Source organism: Diadema antillarum, unplaced genomic scaffold, assembly GCF_040938485.1.
Source record: "Diadema antillarum isolate AM-2024a unplaced genomic scaffold, OU_Dant_1.0 seq00000776_RagTag, whole genome shotgun sequence".
NCBI lineage: Eukaryota > Metazoa > Echinodermata > Echinoidea > Diadematoida > Diadematidae > Diadema > Diadema antillarum.
This window is the reverse complement of record NW_027271665.1, coordinates 64,160-76,386: the sequence shown is the minus strand read 5'-3', so window position 1 is coordinate 76,386 and position 12,227 is coordinate 64,160. Positions and strand designations below refer to the sequence as shown.

The window sequence follows — 12,227 nt, the reverse complement described above, 5'->3', positions numbered from 1 at the left end:
GGGAATCTCAACTCTTTGAACTAATGTGACCTTTTTTTTTTAGAACATGCTAGACATGAATTAACATGAATTCATGGAAGACTGTCATATTTCTCTAATTCCATATCAAACTTCTTAAATACCACTGTCATCGACACTGACAAGATTTTTAACCACAAGAGCAATGCTGATCAACACAGAGAAACTGATGCAGGAATAGCTGTAGGTATTGAACACTGCATAAATATGATGTATGCCACAAATCCAAACAAATATTTAAAACCACATTCTTCAATAAATGCCATGTGGTTATAATGCAAAAATCATTTTCAAAGAATTGTTATGACATTTTGTAAAGTATCAAAAGTACATTTTCTTTACCCTATATTGTCCACTCACAGCATGTGAAATGTGTGGATATAAACCTTACTGGAGAAATAAAGCTTGTGATGAAATACTCACTCAGATCTGAGTTCAAACACAAAGAAAATGTAACATCCACAAACACGTAAACCCCCCCCCCCCCCCCCCCCGATACACACACACACACACATACATGTAGGCCTACTTTTTTAGGTAGAAAAGCTAGTCTTCTTTGATTTGTCTTTGCGTTTGTTTCAGAACAAAGCCAGAACTGGATGATCCAAATCAATAACTTCTTGAGGCATTTCCGTCCGATCTTCTTTGTCCCAGGGATATGCCTTGTTATCAAGAATGGGGCAGTGGGGGGGGGGGGGGGGGGGGGGAGAGGTGGGAGGCGATGTCAAATTTGGAGACTAACTGTACAATCACCACAATTACACTTAAATGCTTGCCCTGTTGCCACTACAACTCTCTGGCCAATATTATGATGGAGATAATCGTAATCTTCCTTGAATTCTGCTTTCTGTGATACCACACAAAGGATATGTTGTACAAACCTGTCCTACCATTTATTAGTCCTTACACTCTAAATAAACAATGGTTGCTGAATATAAACACTGCTCTTTGTACAATACCAGGTAGCCACAAGAACAGGGTTGCAGATTTGGAAACTGAAGTAATCCTGAATGGGTTAACAGGTTGGTAGCAATAGACGGGCTTCACATTCCACAAAATGTGAGTAATGCCCTAAACTAGGGAAGACAAAGGGAACGTCATCCCCAAGCAGACACACACACACACACACACACACACACACACACACACAAACACACACATGGAGGGGGGGGGGAGATTTATTATAGAGAGACATTGCTCCTAATTCCTGGAACTATTGATATAACATTCTCCCCCAACGGTCCCTGCCGACACTCACTCACGGCTTTGGGAGAAGGGAAGGAATCCGTCAACCGCAAACTGGTGGCAGTGCGGACACCACTCTGTCCACAGTCAGACAATAATAGGTACATTCATCATGTACATCAATGGCGACTGGATAAGAAGCCAGAATTTGGTGGTTTTCTTTCCGTCTTTCTTTCTTCTATTTTTCAGGGTTTTTTTTTCTTTCCCCTTTCTCTCTTACCCCTTAAGACTTCCTGTCTGGTTCTATGGAGAGCAGCTTAGCAGTGGGGCCCCTTATAAATAGCCTCTCATAATAGCTGACTGCTTTTGATGTGTGCTGGTGACTACGGGGTGGTTCATGGGGGTTAAATGATTTATTATTGACCCAACTCCAGCTTGTTTATGGAAGCCATTCTCTGACCAACTACACTCTTTTTCTTCCCTCTCTCTTTCGCTCTCTTCTCCGCGCGCGGCTCTATTTTGTTACAGTATCACTACAAAATGTGCATATCATTTTCGTCTGCACTCAAATCAGGGGAACATGAAAAAATATCATACAGTCACAAGAGGCGGGGGGGGGGGGGGGAGGGGGAGCCAAAGACTTCACCAACTATGCCAGATTTAACAATTAAGCTTATCACCCCATCTCTAGCAGAAAACAAACACAGAAGAAATTATACATAATGCATTCTTTGTATGTACATAAAAATGTACATGTATAAATGTGTAGGCCTACACTGTATGTATGCAAACAAAACACATTTCCAGATATAACCAAAACAAAATCAAATCGAACTATAAAAATTGAAATATGGGGCCTAATTGTTCATTCTTCTCTTGTGAAAATTGATGTTGTGCTGTACATTATACCGTATCCATATCATAATAACAAAAAATTATTTCAAAATGGCCTACGGGGGAGGGGATAATCTCTTCACTCCAGGCATCTCCTTAAAACATGGACAAACTATTTGCATAGAAAGTATAAACTGTCAGCCACACAAGGTGGTGCCGAGACTGTTTAGACCTGATATAAAAGTAGCTAGACATTTTCCATGGTTCCCTGGACACAAAAGTTATTTGCATGACATGGCTGGTCACAAGGGAGCCATTCATATGTGAACCGGCCACACAGCATCAGCTACATGTATACATACTGTACACTTCGTATGACACAAGCTGTTTTCAGCGTGGGGCAGCCAAGCTAAGCACATCTCCTCGAAAAAAAGAGAGTCTCCATAAGTCTTGATGCATCATACTGGGGCTCGCAAATTTTCGACACGTGCGGAAATTCTGTCCGCTTCCTTCTCGAACCCTGCTAACCCCCATCTCATATCCTTCCAGGGAAAACGATACCTATAGGCTAACCTCAAGTTTATGTGACCACAATGTGGCAAAAGGCAAATGTCTCGTTGAATTTCTCGTCCCCTAGTCATCAATAATAAACTCCTAGGGAAAAAAAGAGAGCTCGCCTTCCCTTTTAATCACCTATCATGTGAGTTCAGAGTCATCAGTTCCAGGGCTGTAACATTGCCTATGAACTCAAAATAAGTTCAAAGCAGAAGCATACACCTGATATAGCTGTATGAATTCAGATGCATTAGATAACAAAAAATAAATAAAGTCCAAAAACACCAGAAGAAGTTAAGAACAAAATAAAAAACTAACCCAAAACCAACAAAGTAAAAGAAAACAAAGCAAAAAAACCCCAACAAAATAAAAGACAGTATAAACAATGATCATGACATAAAATACGATGAAATAATCAACTCCATTTATACAAGTACACAAAACTAAAGACACAATATCTGCACAAACTGTGCATGGTGATAGAAAAACTACAAAAGCAGCTGTCTAAATAAATCAGTCCATGATAAAAGTGTTAAATAAACTCCGTTTTCTTGCTGACTTCAAAGTGACACTTCAACCGGAAACAGAACAGGGAAGTTATCAAATTTGAAGTTTCAAATGTTTCCCAGAGTTTTGATATCGGTCACAAGCCATGAGCATGCGACAAAGCAATGATGAATATTGGTGTCATGACCTCTTGTGTACTTGCACACAAAAATTCGGGAAATTTCTTTTTTTCTTTTTTACATAAATCAAACAACAACAATACATGTCTAGCAACAAAATGACATCCTTCACACAAGATTGATCTAGAGTGGTGACGATTAATAGTAAGGACGATTTTCAAATGGGAAGGGGACTATAATCACAGAATAACAGTAGAAATAATCTTTTGAAATTTCAAGCTCACTCATATGAATTATATGCTATATATTATTTGATTTTCTCTTGTAAAAACGAAAACATTGCACAGTACCTACACAGTTTGATATCCATCATAGAAAATGAAAGTGACTTGTAAAATGGTGATCACGCCCTTAAACGTCTCCCGAGAACGTTCTCCCATCCTACTCAGTACTTGTGTTTGATGTAATATATTCATTTACCAGTTCTGCCACAAGAAGACAGAATGAAAACAAAGTTTTCATTCCAATGAATATCATCATAGAAGAAAACTACAGAGGCATAAAAAAAGAAGAGAGAAACAAATCAGACAGCAGGTAATAAACAAGCATCATGGTAGAGATCGTTGTATTTCACTTTGTGGAGAACTCCTTGAACTTCCTGTTTCCCTCAATGCCTCGTAAATGGGGGCTTCTTTCATATGACGGCAAAATTGTATGGGGGGGGGGGGTGGGGTAGAGGAGGAAAACAGCCAGTCTAGCGGTCTCACCTGACTATCAGTGCCCAGGTAACAGACCCCAATGCCCTGTGGTTTTCTAATTTCATGCATGACTTGATTTCATTGATTGCTGACATAACATCTGAATGCATTTTCTGCTAAATCCTGGAATTGGTGCGTCTGTGCATGCACACGCATTTTACACGTCAGGCCAAACACTACTCTAGAATGTGACTTCAAAGGGGCACATTCACACTGTCCGTGTTGCCGAGTGCGATTGTCAGAGATGATATGTGTATAATTGTATCGGCAGATGAGGAAAGCAGGCGAGACTGGCGTGACGATTAATCAAAGTCGGAGTGGAGGCAGTTACATCGGCCCTGCAGAGTTTGCCCCGAGATGCCGGGCAAACGCTGCATTCGAAAATGATTCGGGGTGAAACCGTGCACTTTGACGGATAATGCTGCCATAATTTCACACCATTTCAGAAATTTACCCACAAGGCTCAACAAACCCAATCACCAGCTTGCTTGGGGGCAAAAGGGCAGAAACAAAAAAGAAAAACCTCACACACAAAACACAAGCAGAGACACTTAAATGTTCTCTTTTTTATTTTGCCCACACAAGCCAGTGGGATGTACCACATTTGTTTTTGTTTTTGTGGGTTTTTCTTTTTTAAGGAACTGGAAAAGGGCACATGAGGTATGTAGATTAATCATCCCATGGCAAAATGGGTCACTTTGCTGATTCAGGCAAGGGAAAAAAAAACGCCAGTACCGTGTGTGTGAAGCAAACATATAAAATGACTCTAAAATAGAGATTACTGTAGGCCTACATGTATATATGCCATACATATTAAGCGAGTCTAATTTTTCACGAATTGGAATTTCCCAATGATTTCGCAAGTGGTCAAATTCATGATCGTAGGGTACAGTATAGTTGCACCTGACTCGCAAATTTCGCAAAAAAAAAATAAAAAACCCTTCCAAAATATTTGGTGTACAAAGTTTTACATTTTTTTTGAGGCACAACCAAAGACATGCACACAAAAGTGAGAACAGAAATGAAAGAGATGAGATAATACTGTACCAAGCACTGTGATCTGTTGTGATTAAACAGGGCGCTACATAAATTGCCTTTACCACTTGCCCAGTCAGGCAAGCAGATTTTTTCAATTGTTGCATTACACTTGCCCAAACATGAATTTTACTTGCCCAAAAAGAAAGTCCAACTTTAGATATATTTGAAAATGATAGAGAAAAATCACTGGTACATATGTAAGTCAAGGGCTTAATGAAATACAAAAAAAATAACCACAAACACAGGGGCTGATAGGGTAGTAAAATGGTACATATGTAGGCCTATATTCATAAAATCAGTGGCTATGATGACATCGTCTCGATGTCATTCGGTAACATGAGCCAACTGCAGGGAATCTACAAACCAAAGAGTCAAGGACTGGTCACTGTCCTGATGATAACATTTGTCTACCTCCTTTTTTTTTCCCTCTCTCTCTCTCTCTCTCTCTCTCTCTCTCTCTCTCTCTCTGACATGATCATCGTACTTCAGATGCTGAGCAGGTGCTGGTACGATATTCAACCAACTCTTCACCTACTAATGCACTATGTAAGACTAGAGGACAGGCAGAGGAATAGAATAAAACGTTGATGATGAATTGCCTGAAATTAAAGGCGTTATTTACCATTTGCAGATGAAATATAAACCCAGCTTTAATACTCCAAAATAGTTCTAAAATGTGAGACTTCACAGATAGAAGCAACTACTGAAAAAAATTTAATCAGTATAATCAATGTATTGCTAAATATATGAAACAAAATGTGAACAAAAGCTATGATAAAATTGTTTCTACAATAAACCGTCTACATTTATGGTGTGTTGAGAAAAATAGTGATATCATATATCTCCTTATACAGTTGTATTAGGCTTTACTGCAAAATTTCCAAATGGTAGGATGTTTCGTGATACAACTGACTTGATATGCATCAAATGTGATAACTCAAACATTTTTTTTTTCAATTACAGCTCCCAACGGTAAATAATACCTTTAACATCCATTGAAACACAATGAAAAAAAAAGTTCACATTTCTTTTAAAAACCTGTAACTAACCTTCTAATGGAAACTGTGAGAAAATGACAGAAAAATCATAAACACTCAATCTCTACAAAATCATGCTCTATGCATATTACTGTATGGTAGAGTGCAAACAGGATGGACATTAATGGGCAAGCGTGGACTGAAAAATGCAGAGTATCCAGAGCTTAAGACCATCACATGGATCATTTAATGCAGAGTTTTCTGCGAGAGAGGGAACGGGAGCGTGGAAAAGTGTGACGAGAACTCTGGAAATTGGGGTGGAAGGTCCCATGTAATGTTCGCTTTCCTCTCTGCGCCTACAGTACAGCCCCATCTATTGACAAAACAACCATGGCGGCGAGCCTCGCGGCGAGCCTCGCGGCCAACACGTGAACATGTCGAAAACCAGATCCTGCAGAAGCATCACCCGCAACTCGAGAGCACTGCAGTTTGTCTGTTGTTGTTTACACTGTGTATAATTCATGAACTGCAGCCACCGCAAATGTGCTATATTCATTAACACAGGATGCACTGGGACTCCATGGTCAGAACTTGTTTTATGTATCTCTTATTTCTATGACTTTCTGTGTTTAATGCATTGCGAGGTGTCGCAAAGGGAAGTGGGTTCATATCCAGGAAAAAAATGATGACTCATTTCACACATAATGCAACAATATTCATAATTGTAATTACAGGGAAAAAAAAGTTCTCAATAAAATGTTGGAGGTTCATGGGAGGGGAAATTGATTTCAAGAAAGTTGACATTTCTCAGTGTTGAAATAAACGTCAGCTTTATGAAGAGCAAATGTCAATTTTTTTGTTTTAATCACAAGCTATCAAAAACCCCTTTTACCAACTTATGGCTACGGGCTTACAAATAAAAATTCTTTTCAGCGAGCAATATAAAAAAAAAAAAAAATCATGACTTGTCACAACTGGGTGCAAGTTGTGTGCACGCAGTATGCTAGTGAACATTATTCATTGTTTGGGCAAGTCAAGTTAAGGACAGTGCATCGATTACACAACAGAATCACTTGACAGCTATTTAAAGGCAGGCACTGTAACATACTTTTCTGCAGAGAGCTGAAATACATTACAGACTGCATTCTCAGTCACTCTATCGCACAGTCACATCAAAAGAAATGGTGCACTGAACTTTTATATCTCGCTCATATCAATCTACTGGAATATTAAACACAGTACATGTAATCCCTTGTTGTTGTAATGTGTTCATTTGTTCATTTGTTTTAAGGTGAGTTAGAGGAGGGAAGAATTAGTTTAAGCATTAAGAATTAAGTTTATTGGGGAAAAAAAGAATGAACTGAATGAAATTGAATTGAATTAACTGTCTATACAAAAGTGTAGTTTTATTGTCCACAAAGACAAAAAAGGAAAAAGGAATAGCTGAATTCTGCAGCACATATGTATATCCACCAGTATGCTATGCAAGGCAATACAAATTGTTTTGTTCACTGAAATGTTTAAATACAATTTGTGCATAATTGATGTATACAACGTGTACTGTATGGTGCTGTATCAAGTGATTTGACACAACATGTTATATTCAGATAGAATATAATTATTTTCACAGCATGTCGAAAAAATCAAATTAATGGTGCAATCGTAGTTCAGTAGCTTGCAATATCGAAATGATTGGCTTCATTACAAAAGTGGAAAATCAAAACATATACAGTACCTTGTCTTACATATTAATATTTACATTCAGTACATGAAAATTTTAAAAAGTTCAATAGAGTACCTCTCATTAAACAAGTGAAAAATTAATCTCAATGGTATTACTTTCTCCCTCATATTCATATTTATGTTAGCTGCTTTAAGCATTGTATATACACAGTCTTTCAATAAGCAACACTCTTTTAGCTTTCACTTCTGGGTGGTCCACAAAGATCCCATGATATAACACGGGATTTCATATTTCCCGTGCAGTTAATCATTGGAAGCAAAAATACATACAGCATTACCAAAACTGCTGAGGCCTTTTCCACGGAAAGTGTCCTGGGGTTGTATAGAAACAGACAAGCGAGGATCACTGAGAGGCCTTTCAGTAATGACTCAAGGATCAAACTCACCAAAACATTTGGCAACGTTTGGTATCATCATGTCCCTAAACCCCTGGATAAAAAATAAAAAATAATAAAAAAAAAAACTTTCACAAAGAACATGAAGGGAATTTGGTGTGCAGAGAATTACATGTATATTTAAAGGAAATTTATGGGCTATATTCATGAATAATTTCGTCAAGTAGCTTATTAGACGTCATTCCACCTGATTGTAAAGAAAGGCAACCCTGACAATGATCAATATGTAACAGCTGGATTTCTGCAGACCCATTCACTTGCAAAGCTTAATTTGGCATCAGGATTGCATTTTTTTTTTTGGTTGTTGTTGTTTTGTTTACTGGCAGGCAAGGTTCCTGTCAGCCATGTAGCATAAGGTCTACAATTTTATGTTTCTTCAAACTGGCAGATACAGAGTTCATCAAGACTACTTTAAGGACAATTTTGCAATACACACATGTTCATTCCAAACCAATGAATGTGAAAGTTCCAGAAGTACACCTGTACCATAAACAAGAAATGGAAGAAAATAACACGAGAATTTTAAAAAGTGTCACTGAATTTTATCCAATATTTTCTGCTAGAAATCATTCATCTATAATTTGTGAGAATTACAAGTGTCTGTACAGAAATTTCTAATTTTTAGAGTAGTTTGTGGTAAAAAGTTCTTAATACTCAAAAGATAACACAAAAGGAAAGAAAAACTGTTCAAAAATATCAAAAACAGCTATTAAACTTTATGAGCAACTGTGAGCAACACTTTGAAAAAAAAAACCTTTCTTCATTTTGGCACATTCAAAGCATTTAGAAGGTGATCTATGGATCATGTGGTAGAAAACTTCATCAAAACTAGTACGGAAGATCTCTTTATAATTATCATAATATTACTATTAAAGAATAATAATGATTGCTCTAATTTATTACAGATGCACTGTGATATTTCCCTACTTTCAGAGCCCACAGCCATTAGAATACAATCCAACATTGAAGAAATAACCAAAGAAACACATCACTCATCTTTTAGTCGATCATTACACTCAGAGCTGAATATAAAAGTATCGTCATTATCACAGTTCAATCAAGACTTTTTAAACAGATCATACTGAAGGTGTCAATAAATATGTCAGCGTTATTAATGAGTCAGCACCAACCAATCAGTCACATTTAGGAAGAGTGGTGGGAATGTGTATGAGAAGACTTGAAAATCATCAACTGAGAGCTTGTTTTGTAGGTAAAAACGACTCGAAATTCAAGACGTCCCAGCCCCTGCAGTAATACAGCCTTCTGCCTGAGAACTCACTTCCCTGGATGATGCTCTTTGTTCTTCCTTGTGCCATCTACTGAGAACCCTCGTCTTTGTTTTATTCTGCTGTTTTAATCCAAAACAATTGTCCTCTTGGGTAATCATCTCTTTTCCAGAGTCTACCACATCAACAGGGGTTCGGTTCATGTTGACTACAGAGACTGAACTTGAACTTTCCAATATCTCTAGGACTTATCAAAGTCGAAAGCAACACATGTGGAAATGTCTGTCCGGTCGTCTGTTCATCTAGGCAACTTGATACCTGATTGAAATGTGATATAGAACAGGCTTTAAAGGTACAGTATGGCCTGCAATACATTAAAGACAGTAGGGCTATTCGCAACGACGGCAAATGATCACGGAATAAGAAAAATTGTGGCATTTTGGTGAAAGTTTCTAGCAGCTGGAGACAAACATCATCAGAAACAAGCTCGATACAAACTCAAGGCTGTGTTTGTCACCTTTCCCATGTTTTAAACATGTTTTAATACCCAAAATCAAAACGTACTCATTTTGAAGGCCTTTCAAATCTTTGAAGGCCTTTCAAATCTAGTTTCTCAAATCTAGTTTCTCAAGTTGTTGCATTTATTCCTTGTCACTGTGCAGCTCCGTTGCGCAGTTTGACCCAAGGAGTGGAGATGTGTAGTTGGCAGTGGTTCGCGTGGGCAGGTCTCAGCTATGGACGCATTTCAGAACGACTTTGCATTTATTATCTCTATGGACATGAGTTTCTGGCTCAAACATGTTTGCAATCACACTTCTTTTTGTGTTTCAGAAAGGCGTTTCTATCCCCATATTTGAAACAGCTTTGTGTTTATCAACTGCTCAAATCTCCCTCAGAGTCGTTTGGAAACATTGATTTTGCGCCAGAAATTAGTTGATAAAACGCACCCAAATTCGCGGAAGTCCGCTTGAAGTTTGCTGTGACAAATTGAAACCAAAAATATTCGCTGCACAAAAAACTTTTTGTGACTTTGTTTGACTTGTCTGGACTTCGCCCAGAGGCCCACACAGCAGACATACAGCTCGCTTGTCAGTCCATTGTTTTAATAGCACAACCAGAGTTGCAGCGGCCCATAGTCCCGTTCACACACACCAAAAAATTAATTGTTTTAATCAATTTTTTAACATGATGTGAGAACCATGAAATCATGTGTGAACACAAAACATTGTTGTGTTGACTCTCACAATACCCATTGTGATGTGAAAATCAGTCTAGCTTGATTTTTGTCTTTTTTACAATTCTCGCGATAATTTGCCCTGCACGGCAAGAATGGCACATGAAGAAACCATCAAATACCAATCCGTATTTCAAGTGATAGTTCGTAATGTGAATGCACATACACCTCAAAATACATCAAAAAATGTCATGGTATGTACGGTGGTAACTCAAACTTTACAGGAAACACACACACAAGATTTGAATGTGAATCATGTCATGAAATACCACTTGTCATATGCTGACCTATGTACATTTCTTACGTGACCTGACGCATTTCCTGTCTTCACCCCATAGGAGATGTGCGCTTGCGCAGTGCTTAAATACCAAAAATAACCCTGGTATTTCTTAAATGAGAATGATACCACATGAATCACCCACAGCATTTATTACAATATTTTGCCAATGAGAATGGTGGAAACAAATTACCCAAAGAAAGTGATATATAATGTCTATCACGGTAAATCAAATGTACAGATGTAAATTTACACCTTGTAATCATCACTTCATTGTATTCCAATCAGTAATTGCCGCAATGTCTCTGATTGGTAAAAAAGCACTCTAAACTTGGATATATATCCCATTTCGATATTTCATATTTCAGGCTCAATTCTGATTGACCAGCTACTATTCTGTCAACTATTTTTGCTCTACTTTGTCAAAACTAACACAAATATGATGAAGAATTACACTTTAAATAGCGCATGACAACAAGGAAAGTGACATTTCTTCTTGGGAAAAAAAAGAAGAGGATATTAAAGTACAAAAAACATGATGGCATTTTGTCAGAGAGAGAGCGAGGGAAGAGTTTTATGCAGGCTCAAAGTCACATGCTCAAGATCTATGGGACATTTGTAACTGTTTTTAAATTCCCACAGGATACTGTGATAAATGACGTATTGACATTCATGTGGTTCTCATTCTCCAGTTTCTGCCATTTTGTGCCAAATTTTTATTGGCCTGCTGCTTTTTCTGAACTATTTCCCCATGACAATTACTGTAATTATATAAGATGGCATTCGAATAAAACAAAAAGCAGTACATTTCTGTAGTCTTCATATTGGAAACATCACAAGGGTTGGGAAACAAAAATCATTCATTGTAATATAGGCCTGTACTTAATAAGCAATCCACACCAAAAATATGAACATTTTAATAAAATGTTCACACATAAGAAACAATGTATTTGCTTTGACTATTAATGAAGCACTCTGATCACAAGACTGTGATGAAAAAAAAGGGGGATTACTACATATAAAGAGTTTGATGGCAAAATAATTAAATCTGTGTGCCGCTTGTGCATCATTGTATCATTGGTACAGAAAGGGTTATTAATGGTATGGTACAGTTTTGGTTGAGATGGGGGATTCAGATGCTAATTTTTTTGCGAGATAATTAAAATGTACTTACGAAACATTAAAGAACATGAATTCTAAGAGGAATTCACAGTTTATTTGATGAAAAATATATTGTTTTTAAATGGCTGAGATATCCCCCCCCCCCAAAAAAAAAAAGTAAAACAAAGTGGTCCTAATATATGGTGGGTCCCATCTTAATATTGGACCTTCTTTTGGGGGGGATATCTCAGCCATTTCAA

The 12,227-nt window shown here is 37.7% G+C and overlaps 1 protein-coding gene across 1 annotated transcript in view; it reads right to left on the bottom strand.

Moving 5' to 3' along the window:
- The window catches only part of LOC139738958 (uncharacterized), an 86,736-nt gene that overhangs the window by 15,675 nt on the left and 58,834 nt on the right, over window positions 1-12,227 (bottom strand). The gene's annotated exons all lie outside the window — the stretch shown is intronic.